At 39.2% G+C, this 14,388-nt stretch overlaps 1 protein-coding gene across 6 annotated transcripts in view; it reads left to right on the forward strand.

The window, feature by feature from the left end:
• Window positions 1–14,388, forward strand: part of CACNB2 (calcium voltage-gated channel auxiliary subunit beta 2) — a 416,172-nt gene that overhangs the window by 131,316 nt on the left and 270,468 nt on the right. The window lies entirely within an intron of this gene.

Here is a 14,388-nt window from a genome sequence, read left to right on the forward strand (position 1 = left end):
GAGGGAAGTTTATAGCAATTCAGTCTCACCTCAAGCAACAAGACAAATCTTAAATAAATAATCTAACCCTACACTTAAAACAACTAGAGAAAGAAGAACAAAGAAAACCCAAAGTCAGTAGAAGGAAAGAAATCATAAAGATCAGAGCAGAAATAAATGAAATTGAAACAAAGAAAACAATAGCAAAGATCAATAAAGCTAAAAGCTGGTTCTGAGAAGATAAACAAAATTGATAAACCCTTAGCAAGACTCATCAAGAAAAAAAGGGAGAGGATGCAAATCAATAAACTTAGAAACAAAAAAGGAGAAATCACAACTGAGACTGCAGAAATACAAAGGACTATAAGAGACTACTACAAACAACTATATGCCAATAAAATGGACAACCACGAAGAAATGGACAAATTCTTGGAAAGGTACAATTTTCCAAGACTGAACCAGGAAGAATTAGAAAATATAAACAGACCTATCACAAGTAATGAAATTGAAACCGTAACTAATAATCTTCCAACAAACAAAAGTCCAGGACCCGATGGCTTCACAGGCGAATTCTATCAAACATTTAGAGAAGAGCTAACACCAATCCTTCTCAAACTCTTCCAAAAAATTGCAGAGAGAGAAACACTCCCAAATTCATTCTCCGAAGCCACCACCACCCTGATACCAAAACCAGAAAAAGATACCACAAAAAAAGAAAATTTTAGACCAGTATCTCTGATGAACATAGATGCAAAAATCCTCAACAAAATACTAGCAAACAGAATCCAGCAGCACATTAAAAGGATCATACACCATGATCAAGTGGGGTTTATCCCAGGAATGCAAGGATTCTTCAATATACGCAAATCAATCAATGTGGTACACCACATTAACAAATAAGGAATGAAAACCATGTGATCATCTCAGTAGATGCAGAGAAAGCTTTTGACAAAATTCAACACCAATCTGTGATAAAAGCTCTCCAGAAAATGGGCATAGAGGGAACCTACCTCAACATAATAAAGGCTATATATGACAAACCCACAGCAAGCATCATACTCAATGAAGAAAAACTGAAAGCATTTCCACTAAGATCAGGAACAAGACAAGGATGTCCACTCTTGCCACTTTTATTCAACATTGTTTTGGAAGTCCTAGCCACATCAATAAGAGAAGAAAAAGAAATAAAAGGAATACAAATTGGAAAAGAAGAAGTAAAACTGTCACTGTTTGCAGATGACATGATACTATACATAGAAAATGCTAAAGATGCCACCAGAAAACTTACTAGAACTAATCAATGAATTTGGTAAGGTTGCAGGATACAAAATTAGTGCACAGAAATCTCTGGCATTCCTGTACACCAACAATGAAAAATCAGAAAAAGAGATTAAGGAAAGTCTCCCATTTACCATAGCAACAAAAAGAATAAAATACCTAGGAATAAACCTGCCTAAGGAGGCGGAAGACTTGTACTCAGAAAACTATAAAACACTGATGAAAGAAATCAAAGATGACATAAACAGTTGGAGAAATATACCATGTTCTTGGATTGGAAGAATCAATATTGTGAAAATGACTGTACTACCCGAAGCAATCTACAGATTCAGTATAATCCCTATCAAACTACCAAGGGCATTCTTCACAGCATTAGCACAAAAAATTTTACAATTCGTATGGAAACACAAAAGACCACAAATAGCCAAAGCAATATTGAGGAAGAAAAATGGAGCTGGAGGAATCAGGCTCCCCAACTTCAAACTATACCACAAAGCTACAGTAATCAAGACAGTATGGTACTGGCACAAAAACAGAAATATAGATCAATGGTACATGATAGAATGCCCAGAGATAAACCCACGCACATATGGTCACCTAGTTTATGTCAAAGGAGGTAAGAACATACAATGGAGAAGAGACAGCCTCTTCAATAAGTAGTGCTGGGAAAACTGGACAGCTACATGTAAAAGAATGAAATTAGAACACTCCCTAACACCATGTGCAAAATAAACTCAAAATGGATTAAATACCAGAATGTAAGGCCAGACACTATAAAACTCTTAGAGGAAAACATAGGAAAAACACTCTGACGTAAACCACAGCAAGATCTTTTTTGACCCACCTCCTAGAGTAACGCAAATAAAAACATAAATAAACAAATGGGACTTAATTAAACTTAAAAGCTTTTGCACAGCAAAGGAAACCATAAGCAAGACAAAAAGACATCCCTCAGAATGGGAGAAAATATTTGCAAATGAAGCAACTGACAAAGGATTAATCTCCAAAATTTACAAGCAGCTCATGCAGCTGAATATCAAAAAAACAAACAACCCAATCCAAAAATGGGCAGAAGACCTAAATAGATATTTCTCCAAAGAAGTTATACAGATTGCCAACAAACACATGAAAGGATGCTCAACATCACTAATTATTAGAGAAATGCAAATCAAAACTGCAATGAGGTATCACCTCACACCAGTCAGAATGGCCATTATCAAAAAATCTGGAAACAGTAAACGCTGGAAGGGGTGTGGTGAAAAGGGAACCCTCTTGCACTGTTGGTGGAAATGTAAATTGATACAACCACTATGGAAAACAGTATGGAGGTTCCTTAAAAAACTAAAAATAGAACTACCATATGACCCAGCAATCCCACTACTGGGCATATACCCTGAGAAAACCATAATTCAAAAAGAGACATGTACCCCAATGTTCATTGCAGGACTGTTTACAATAGCCAGGACATGGAACCACCCTAAATGTCCATCGACAGATGAATGGATAAAGAAGATGTGGCACATATATACAATGGAATATTACTCAGCCATAAAAAGAAACGAAACTGAGTTATTTGTAGTGAGGTGGATCGACCTAGAGTCTGTCATACAGAGTGAAGCAAGTCAGAAAGAGAAAGACAAATACCGTATGCTAACACATATATATGGAATCTTAAAAAAAAAAAAAAAGGTTCTGATGAACCTACTTGCAGGGCAATCATTAAGATGTAGACATAGAGAATGGACTTGAGGACACAGAGTGGGAGGGGTAAGCTGGGCGAAGTGAGAGTAGCATCAACATATATACACTACTGAATGTAAAATAGATAGCTAGTGGGAAGCAGCTGCGTAGCACAGGGAGATCAGCTCGGTGCTTTGTGATGACTTAGCAGGGTGGGACAGGGAGCGTGGGAGGGAGGCTCAAGAGAGAGGAGATGTGGGGATATATGTATACATTTGGCTGATGCACTTTGTTGTACAACAGAAACTAACACAGTATTGTAAAGCAGTTATACTCCAATAAAGATCTATTAAAAAAAGAACATATATGTGTACATAATATATACACATATGTATATCAATATATATACACATGTATATATCAATATATGTATATATACATATATATCTGAATCACTTTGCTGTGTGCCTGAAACTAACACAACATTGTAAATCAACTACACTTCAATAAAAATAAATAACTTTTTAAAACTTTTTTAAAAATTAAAAAAAGAGAAAAAAATGAGTGGAGAAGTTGTTTTTGGTGCACTTAAGAACACTAGGCTCTGCATGGGTGCAGTTACAACAACATACGCTGAAGAAAGAGTTCAGTGAGTAGGTATATGGGCTGCACTATCTGTGAGAGGAGGGCCTCTCATTTCCTGAAACCACAGCCCCCCAAAGAACTGTAAGCCCTCGGGCAGCATCAGCCCTGACAAGAGACCTTCAGCTGCTCTACCAAAGGTTTCTCTAGATACAGTTTAATTCTTTGTCATCAAAGACTGCTCCAAGGAAGTGCTTTATCCTGTTCAACACCCTCTGTGTACTTTATCCCTCATAACTACTAGTAATGTAGAAAGTGAGTAGTAAATAAACTTGAATTCTCATCCTTTATAAAGACGGCCCAGAAATAAATCTCTTGGGACTTTTAAAATTCCTGACGTTGAGATCATAGGCATTTCTCTGTAATTATATTGAACGTGTTGCTTGTGTTATTCTACCTCTTGTTGTCACTTTGTAATATTTTACTTTTAATATATCTCGCGTGTTAACAACCTAGCAAATTTAACAGTTCATTAGGTTTCCGATTTGGCTACATGAACCAAACAGCTAGTTTTATTGACTTGATTTGATTTCATTATTGAGTAGACAGACATTTAATTTCAGACAACTATAGAAGTTCAATAACTTCAAATTTCTCACTAATAGAGAACGATTGACTAGTTTTTACAAACAAACAGTATGGAGTTGTGTTTTTTTTCCTATTTCTTAATACAGCCACGGAAATTTTCACATTTAAAGGCTTCAGTGGTTCTGTGTGTCCTTCAAGATAAAGTCTGAACTCTGTGCTGTGACGTTCAAGGAGCTTCACGGTCTAGTCCCAGCCTGTTCTCCTGTCCCTCCCCTGGCTTCTTGTCACTTTTTCCTGCTCCTACTTCCCCAGCCTCCTCCACAATCTTAGAGTCTGTGAATTAAGCATTCATTCCAGAAACGCTTTGAGGTACTTTTTTTTCTTTTTTAATAAATTTATTTATTTATTTATTTATTTTTGGCTGTGTTTGGTCTTCATTGCTGTGCACAGGCTTTCTCTAGTTGCGGCGAGTGGGGGCTACTCTTTGTTGTGGTGCGCGGGCTTCTCATTGCAGTGGCTTCTCTTGTTGTGGAGCATGGGCTCTAGGCCCGCGGGCTCAGTAGTTGTGGCATGCAGGCTTCAGTAGTTGTGGCTCACGGGCTCTAGAGCACAGGCTCAGTAGTTGTGGCACACGGGCTTAGTTGCTCCGCAGCATGTGGGATCTTCCCGGGCCAGGACTCGAACCTGTGTCCCCTGCGTTGGCAGGCGGATTCTTAACCACTGCGCCACCAGGGAAGTCCCATGAGGTACTTTTAAATACAGGTTTAGCTTCTATAACTGGCGTCGGACTCAAAGTCACTTAAACAATACAGGCAGACCTCATTTTATTGCACTTCACAGATATGGTGTTTTTACAAATTGAAGGTTTGGGGCAACCCTGCAAGTCTGTTGGTGCCATTTTTCCAACAGCATTTGCTTTGTGTCTCAGTGTCACATTTTGATAATTTTCACTTTATTTCAGACTTTTTCATTATTATTCAGTCTGTTATGGTGATGTATGATCAACGATCTTTGATGTTGCAGCTCTGACTCACTGAAGGCTTAGATGTTGGTTAGCATTTTTTAGCAATAAAGTATTTTTCATTAAGGTACATACATTGCTTTTTAGACATAATGCTATTGCACACTTAACAGACTACAGTGTAGTGTTAACATAACTTTTATATGCACTGGGAAACCAACAAACTCCTGGGACTGACTTTGCTGCCATATTCGTTTTATTGCGGTGATCTGGAAGCGAACCCCCAATATCTCTGAGGTCTGCCTGCATAGGAGTTTGTTTCTGTCTTATGTACTGTAGAGCACAGGGAACTGTACTCAGTGCTCTTTAATAACCTATATGGGAAAAGAATCTGAAAAAGAATAGATACATGTATATGTATAACTGAGTCACTTTGCTGTACGTTAGAAATTAACACAACATTGTAAATCAACTATACTTCAATTTAAAATTTTGATAAAAAATAATAAAATAAAACAAACGAAAACTAACCAAAAAAAAAGAAAGAAAAAGAAAATAGAGTCCAAATGTAAGCGATGTGGAGCTGGCTTGGTAGCGGCACCGTCCTACCTGTACCTTGGTAGCAACACTGTGTCCTACAAGACACAGGCTTTTTCTGTCTGTTGCTCTTTTCTCCTGAATATGCAGCATCCTTCAATATAGTCGGCTCTTCCAGCTGCCAGCAGTCTACCTCCACTCAAGCTAGCAAGAAAGGGAAGACGAGAAAGGGGAAAGAACATGACTAAGGTGTTGGTGTCATAAGGTGTCATTTCCGCTCCTATCCTGTTGAACGCATGTCGGTCACATGGCTGTACCAAGTTGCAAGGGAAGCTGAGATATTTCTCTAACTTAGCCCAGCAGCCCCAGGTCCATTTCTGTTACTCCAGATGAACTAGAGAATGTGTGATGAGGGGAGTCCGAATCTTTGTCATACCTACCATGTCTATGTTACTGTGCTAAGTGCTAAGGATAGAGAGATGAATAAGGACTGGATTTGGGGGAGAAACCAGTACAGTTGGAGAGATTTGGGGTAAATCCCTGTTGTCTCAATGTATCATAGATAACTGAATCTATATACATTCTTCTTTACGTTCTATATAAACAGAATTTATTCTGTATTTAATCTGTATATAATCTTCTGTGCTTTTGCATTTTCTGCCCCCCTTCCCTGGATTCTTTCTGCCCCCCATTTCCACTGGATGCAATTCTACCCACTCTGCAAAGAGTAGCCCAAGAGTTCCCACCTTTGCTAAGCCTTCAGCATTCCTTCCAGGAACAGGTAGGAGTTGTGTCATTAGTGTTCCCACAGTGCTCAGATGCTGTGTTCTCTTTCCTCTGTTTTGTTATCAGTGCTTGGAGGCAGGTATGGACTGTGTTTTATTCATGTCCTATCCCCAGCACCTAGGACAGTGCCAAAGCGAATAGAAGATGCTGGATAAATGTTTGCCAAATCAAATTAGTGCTTGGCCTCCTGTTGTGGATTCTGGAAAGGCAAAATGAATGGACTCTTTAATGAACTGGGGAACTCTCTCATATTGTGTATAATAATATCACAGTTGATAAGAAGTTAAGTGAATTCCAAATCAAATTCATAGAAGAGATCGTGTTTCCAATGCTTTCATCTTGTTCTAACTTTGAGTTTGTTTTTATTTTTTATTTTTATTCAGTTATCCTAGTAAATGTGTTCTGGCTGAGGGTGATGAAGGGGCCTTAAGAAAAAGCTTGAATTTGAATGATATGTTCTCTTATATTAGTTCCTGTATGTCTCAGTAAAGTTGATTTCAAAAACCAAAGTGATATCCTGCTTACTAGAAATCAATCTTGTGTGGTCCAGGAAATGTTGAATTTTTTTCCAGGACTTACTTCAAAAGGCAATTTACAACCTGATTCAAAAATTTTATTTTACTTTGGGTTCCTGACGTAATCCCAAAAGGAACCTTACTGTTTGTCCATAGCCTATCCATGATTCCGTTTTGGATCTTCAACCATGTGGGACATTAATCAGTATAGGATAAAAACCATAGAATTTTCACAGACTATTCCAATTATATGAATTACTAGATATTAGTAATATGATTGCTTATGTTACTTACAGACAAAGCACTTGACCATTTGGGCCTCAGTTCTTTTATTAGTCAAATAAGAACATTGAACTAAGGCAGGTTTTTTCAGCTCAGCCTGTTAGACTATGAATAATAATAAGAGTTGTTACTTTAAATCATAGGTTTTCAGGAAAGAATGGTAAAGTGCTGAGAATTAATGGGCTTGCACTTTCCATGGGCCTAAAGAACTTAATGGTGTGTGATCTCAATCTGTGACATGAAATAGTTAAAATATCTTCTCAGGTGACAACAGTATATGGAATGACGTGGGCATGGGGACAAACATGGATCAATAGCTGTGGCTATATAAACCATTGCTTATTAGAACGGTTGATACCATATAAATTAGTAGTTTTATCCCCAAATGCCTTAATCATTCATCTTTTCAGGTGTGACATGTACAGGGCCTTTTAGAAAGAATGTTGCAATCAGCTCCCTCTCTGCAAACTGTGTCTTTTAGAAAAAAGATGTAAAGTACAGCTTACAAGGAGTATTCATTTGTGAGATCTGGGGCTTGGAAAGCAGGCTTATTGAGTTTCTTGTATTAAACCAGAGGTGATATATTAGCTAATTAATTAATGAAGTCTGACTCAGATCAGATCTGCTTGCCGGAGTTATGTTTATTTAATGTGCTTTCACGTAGAAAATGAGCATTTGGCAGCGAGCAAAACTAAAAAGCACACAAAAACCCGTGTAGCTGTAGTGGCTGGGTGAGTTGGGTCCTGAGGCCAGTCCTTCCTACAATTCATGTGAAACACGTACTGCAAGATGAAGCGTCTGACAATTTGGAGGCTGGTTCTGTAGTCCTAGGAATCCGGAGTGAATTAAAGTCTAGACTCTGTTATTTTTCAGAGGAAAGGGGGAGGAGGGAGAAATCACAGATCAGATATGGCCAAAGTGATACGGAGGCAACACTGAAGCGAGGATCCTGTTGCCGGTCTGGGGAGGCTTCAAGGCAGTGATGGCAGAGCAGCTGCGTTCTCAGAGGGTTAGGAACAGCAGCAGGAGAAGGCCTCCTCTTGTCATAAAGCAGGAGACTGCCGGCTTGTGAAAGGCAAAGATGCTCTGCTCTTTGAAAATCTCCCCAGGTGAGAATGGCTACCGTCAAAACGTTGCCAAGAAACTCTAACGATCCAGACCGTCACAACTGTATGTTAGCCATAGTCACTTCAGGAAAATAAATGATACTGTGGGTAGATTTCTGGTCAGTTTCTTCCCTGAAGCAGAAGAGATCGGATTCCCGCCCGAGCAAAGAAAAACAGGGAAGAACAAAGTTTGGGCATGCCCGCAGGAACGGAGGTATCTTTAGAAACTACCTGGGAGGCAGAAGCTAAGTGTTGATTTGCCGGTGCCTCCTACCTGGGAGTGGAAGGTGGGAAGAAATGGACAGTGGGTCTGCTCAAAAGAGGAGGTACAGTGCAGCTTGGTGAAACCACACGCTGACTGCGTTCTGCACGGCTCTTCATGCAGTGCTGTGGGCTGGTGCACCGGAGGCGAGCCCGGGTGTCCTATGTAAGTTTCTGTTGCCGTACGTTGCAGCTAGGGGCTGAAAATACTATTCGTGTCTGTCTGGTGCGTGGTGCCTCTTTCAGATGTTTTTAATCCCTGTGCTGGGGATCAGCCAGAGAATCAACCATGTGTACAACGAGTTTTCAAGCCACCTGAGGTATCTGAGATTCTGAGTTTTTCCGGAGATGTTTTTTTTTATGTATCTTTCGTGCGCTGTTACTTTGATAAGGTCGAAAATAACTTGCCCTGGGATCGCTTGGGAAGTGCATTGTCTCAGAGGTCTGTATCAGTTCAAACCAGTTGATATTCTCTTTTACGTAGAGTCCTGTTTTCATCTTTGAATTATGGCATGAAAAGAATCTTTTTTAGGGAGAAATACCACGGAGTTTGTCAAATTAAAGATAGCCACAGAAGCTCCCTTTAAATGCTATTTTGAACAGCTTTAGAAAAATAGTAGATGGATGACACAGCTGTTGCAGTTACGCCAGCATTTACGGCAGCTTTATCATTCTATGACTCTTTCACTGAAATAGCCCTTATTTCATGGACCTGCTGTGCTTTGCAAAATGGCTGTCTGAGTATTAAATTCTACAAGGCAGGCTTACACAAACACTGAAGTATCACTACTTAAAATGATTGGATGCTAATTGAAAGATGCCACGCAGTATGCTAGCTGACAAGCTCGGAGGAAACGCTCGCTTTATTTTCACCCTCCTTTTGCGTGTGGCTACTTGATTTTCAGGGAGTGATGTGAAAGGAAGCAAGAGGCTTATGCAGGCTGGACAAACTGCAGTGCTGAATTGCTTAGCACTGATCTGAGATTCCTGGCTGCAAAACAAATAGAAAATCTGCAAAGAGAGCTAATCAATACTTAAGGGTATAGTGTAGAGAAATCTGTGACCTTGGAAAACTGGCCACTACAAGAGATATATGTGACACTTCCAGGACAAACAAGGTCAAAATCTGATACAATCTACTTAATAAAGTTGGAGACCAGGAAGGTGGGAAGATGGGAAAGGGATAATTATATTCCTATCAAATCTTAAAGAGAATATTCAATTTTATTAAATAATTAAAAGCATAAAAAGCCCCATTAACTTACAGATTTTTGTAACGGTTATCTATTCAGGGTCATTTGTCTTTTGAATGCAACAGTTGACATGTGAGGAATAAATGTAGTAGTGAGGTAGCCAGCAAAGATTTTTAAAGACAACATCTGCAGAAATAGATATTTTTTTCAGTAGAAAAATTAATTGCTTTTTAATAGGATTTGGGAATAAGTATTAGAAAGTTTCTAAAGTCTAAAATTATCCACATAAAGAAAAATCTTAAATTAAAAATAGAAATCATTTGAAGTTTAAAATCCATATTTTTTATAGATTCATGAAGATTGACAATTCCATAGTTTCATATATTTCTGTTTATTCTTATATAATAAATTAGAGGAAATCTGTGGTTGTGTAGCCTGCTGGCTAGAGGAATTCTGAAAGAAAACCTCAAAGCAAGCAGTCTTTTTTCCCCCAACTTATTTTTGTCCTTTTCCTGACATTGAACATGTAAACAAATAGAAGAGACAGCAAAAACTGTATTTTCTGGAGTCTTGACTGAAAGGTTAGAAGAATTGATTCATCTGTTAATTCTCAAACTTTTTTACCCTGTGTTTTGGTGAAGGAACTACAAAACATATAGCACAAATATACCTTAAAGATAAAAGAAATTCATATATCTTGGTCACTAGAAACAGATCTTCCTTTATTTTAGAACATTTATCTCTTGGGAACTCTAACCTGTAACCCACCTGCTGCTATTTTAGCCTCTTTTCTCTGGCAGTTGAATACATGGATTGCAGTTTTCTTTATAGATAGTCAACCCAATGCTGTAGTATGTTAAATCTGAAACATATTGCATTTCCTTGGAGGAAAAGAACCTCTAAGTATATATCTGGCAATGAGAACTCTCATTTGCCTGCAAAGCAGACAACACGTGGAGTCTGGAAGCTGCTCGGTGAATAAACAGGTGGAGAACAGGGCAAAGGGCGCCCGAACCCATGTGTATCACAAGTGATGGAGGCCTTGTCCATTAAGTGGACTGTCTCGGTGTCCTTTCTCCAATTTGTTATCAATTTGATGCAATGATAACTTAGATCAGGCTAGTACTAAATTCCAACTAAAGCTTAGGAATTGAAAGGGGGTATATATAAAGAAATATATATATGTACGAGGTATAATATATAATTCAGTTGGCATGGTGTATGTGTATGTGTAATCATCCACTAGTTCTTATACCTTTTTTTAGTACAGCAGTTTTCTCAAGGATTCTTCCTAGTCTCACATCGTCTCTCAGAAAGAATATGAAAGTTCTGTGGGTTCTGAATAAAGTCATGTACATATTCCATAGTCCTTTTGTTTCTAGGTTTTTACCTTCCGTGGCTGTCACCTTTATTAGGCGCCCTCCCCTAACTCATGTCACGTTGCCTTCATATTCAGAAATTGTCCCATGAGCGCCCTGTAGGCTGTGGCCCCTCTTGTTCTCTGTAAGATGCAATTCATAAGCCTCTCTTTTTGGCATTATTGAGTATTTGAACTCAAGAGCTAGTCTTCGTTATTTTATTTATACCAAACAATCATCCTTTTAGAACCCAGCTTCGCATCTTAGACGTAATTCCTACTTTTATCTCAACTGTCCTGCTATTTTTATTTTATTAAATGACATGAAAATCTGTCAGCTGAATAAATACTCTTACACTTAAAAGGATATAGAAGCCTGATAAGTTCTGTGTGCATCTCTATGCAACACTTCTAAAATATTGACATTTGCATGCTTTGGGGGAGCACAGATTGATACTAACTCTTTTGGGGTAAACTCTATTGAAGTATAGCACACATGCAGAAAAATGGAGAAATCTTAAGTGTTGAGTTTGATGAAAGTTCTCAGAGTGAACAAATTTGTGTAACCAACACAAAATTCAAGAAACCAAGCAATGTCAGAACTCTTATCCTACCTTCCACTCACCAATCAGCTCCCCCCTCCTCCACGGTACCCCCAATTTGGCTTTTTCCTGTTTCTGAATTTTATACAAATGGACTCATTCCATATATATTCCTTTTTGTTCAGCTGATCTTGTTATCATTTTATTTATGAGATTAACCCATGTGGTTGCACGTAGTTATAGCTGTAGTCTGCTAACTCTCATGGCTGTATAGTATTCCATTATGTGACTAGACCGTAATTTAATTTTCCATACTGTTGAGATGCATTTGGGTAGTCTCCAGTTGGGAGCTATTGTAAATACTGCTGTTATAAATGTGTGTACCGTGTTCTTTTATTGATGCTTACATATGCATTTCTGTTAGATATAAAGCTAGGAATGAAATTGCCAAGTCATGGGGCTTATACATATATTCAGCTTAAGTCAATACTGGGAAAGAGCTTTCCAAAGTGGTTCAGTCGATTTACACTCTCACCAGCAGTGCCTCACCAAAACTTGATGTTGTCTTTTACATTTTAGCCAGTCTGGTAAATGTGTACAAGTACCCCATGTATGGTTTGACTTGGTGTTTCTCTGATGACTATTGAAATCAAGTACCTTCTTTATATATTTATTGGCCAGTTGGATAGCCTCTTTGGTGAAGTACCTGTTTGAGTCTCTCTTTTTTAATATATTTTGGATTTTCATACAGTAGAGATTTTGAAGAATTTTCTTTTTAATATTTATTTATTTATTTATTTGGCTACGTCGGGTCTTAGTTGTGGCACGCAGCAGCTTCGTTGCAGCATGCAGGATCTTTCGTTGCAGCATGCGGGCTCTAGAGTGCAGGCTCAGTAGTTGTGGCTCGTGGGCTCTAGAGCGCAGGCTCAGTAGTTGTGGCTCGTGGGCTCTAGAGCGCAGGCTCAGTAGTTGTGGCTCGTGGGCTCTAGAGCGCAGGCTCAGTAGTTGTGGCTCGTGGGCTCTAGAGCGCAGGCTCAGTAGTTGTGGCTCGTGGGCTCTAGAGCGCAGGCTCAGTAGTTGTGGCTCGTGGGCTCTAGAGCGCAGGCTCAGTAGTTGTGGCTCGTGGGCTCTAGAGCGCAGGCTCAGTAGTTGTGGCTCGTGGGCTCTAGAGCGCAGGCTCAGTAGTTGTGGCTCGTGGGCTCTAGAGCGCAGGCTCAGTAGTTGTGGCTCGTGGGCTCTAGAGCGCAGGCTCAGTAGTTGTGGCTCGTGGGCTCTAGAGCGCAGGCTCAGTAGTTGTGGCTCGTGGGCTCTAGAGCGCAGGCTCAGTAGTTGTGGCTCGTGGGCTCTAGAGCGCAGGCTCAGTAGTTGTGGCTCGTGGGCTCTAGAGCGCAGGCTCAGTAGTTGTGGCTCGTGGGCTCTAGAGCGCAGGCTCAGTAGTTGTGGCTCGTGGGCTCTAGAGCGCAGGCTCAGTAGTTGTGGCGCATGGGCTTAGTTGCCCCATGGCGTGTGGGATCTTAGTTCCCCAACCAGGGATCAAACCCGCGTCCCCTGCATTGGAAGGTGGTTTCTTAACCACTGGCCCACCAGGGAAGCCCCTGTTTAAGTCTCTTGATTCTTTTTCTGTTAGGTTCTCTGTCTTTTGAGGCTTTTTTGTTCAAAAAAGAACATACAAGGAAAAAAGGTATTGATGGTTAGCATAGTAAAGTGACTAGAGACAAAATGGTGTATACAGACATAATTAGAATGTGGAATCAGACCAATCTAGGTGTGATTCTTGGTGTTTGTTTATTTACTGCATGATAGTGGGGAGTTGCTTTTTTTTTTTTTTCTTAGTCTCAGCTTTCTCATCTGTATAATTGGGAAAATAGGGCAAGCTTGAAGGGTTTTTTTGAGAGTTAAAACGAAGTGTTGACAAAAACAAACCAGAGAAAACAACAAAAAAACCCAAAAGTAAATAAAGTGAAATGTTGTGCTACAGCATTGTAAATCAACTATAGTTCAGTAAAAAATTTTTTTTAAAAACTGAAATGTTGTTTGTCAACCCCTACCAGATCATGAGATGGAGAAACTATAGGAAGAGAGCAGGAGGGGATGGGAGGGAGGAAAATGGTAGATAACTGCTCTTTTTAACGTGGAAGTATAGTTGATTTACAATATTATATTAGTTTCAGGCATACAACATAGTGATTCAATATTTTTCTAGATTATACTTCATTTAAAGTTATTATAAAATATGGTCTATATTCCCTGTGCTAGACAATATATCCTTGTAGCTTATTTATTTTATACATAGTAGTTTGTGCTCCTTAATCCCCTACTCTTTTATTTTCCCTCCCCCCTTCCCTCTCCCCGCTGGTAACCACTGGTTTGTTCTCTGTAAGTCTCTTTCTGCTTTGTTATATTCACTCGTTTCTTTCGTTTTTTAGATTCCGCATGTAAGTGATAACACATGGTATTTGTGTTTCTCTGTCTGACTTATTTCACTGAGCATAGCACCCTCCAGGTTCATCCATGTTGCTGCAAATGGCAACATTTCATGTCTGAGTAATATTCCATTGTATGTATGTATGTGTGTGTGTATACACACACACACACATATACAAACACACACACACATATACACACACACACCACATGTTCTTTATCCATTACAAAATACTTCTAGGCCCATCGTGTCATTTGACGTTACAACAATGTTTAAGAGTACAAAAAAACAAGGCAAGTGATGATAACACAATTTT

The sequence above is a fragment of the Eschrichtius robustus genome, chromosome 1, assembly GCF_028021215.1.
Source record: "Eschrichtius robustus isolate mEscRob2 chromosome 1, mEscRob2.pri, whole genome shotgun sequence".
Lineage (NCBI taxonomy): Eukaryota > Metazoa > Chordata > Mammalia > Artiodactyla > Eschrichtiidae > Eschrichtius > Eschrichtius robustus.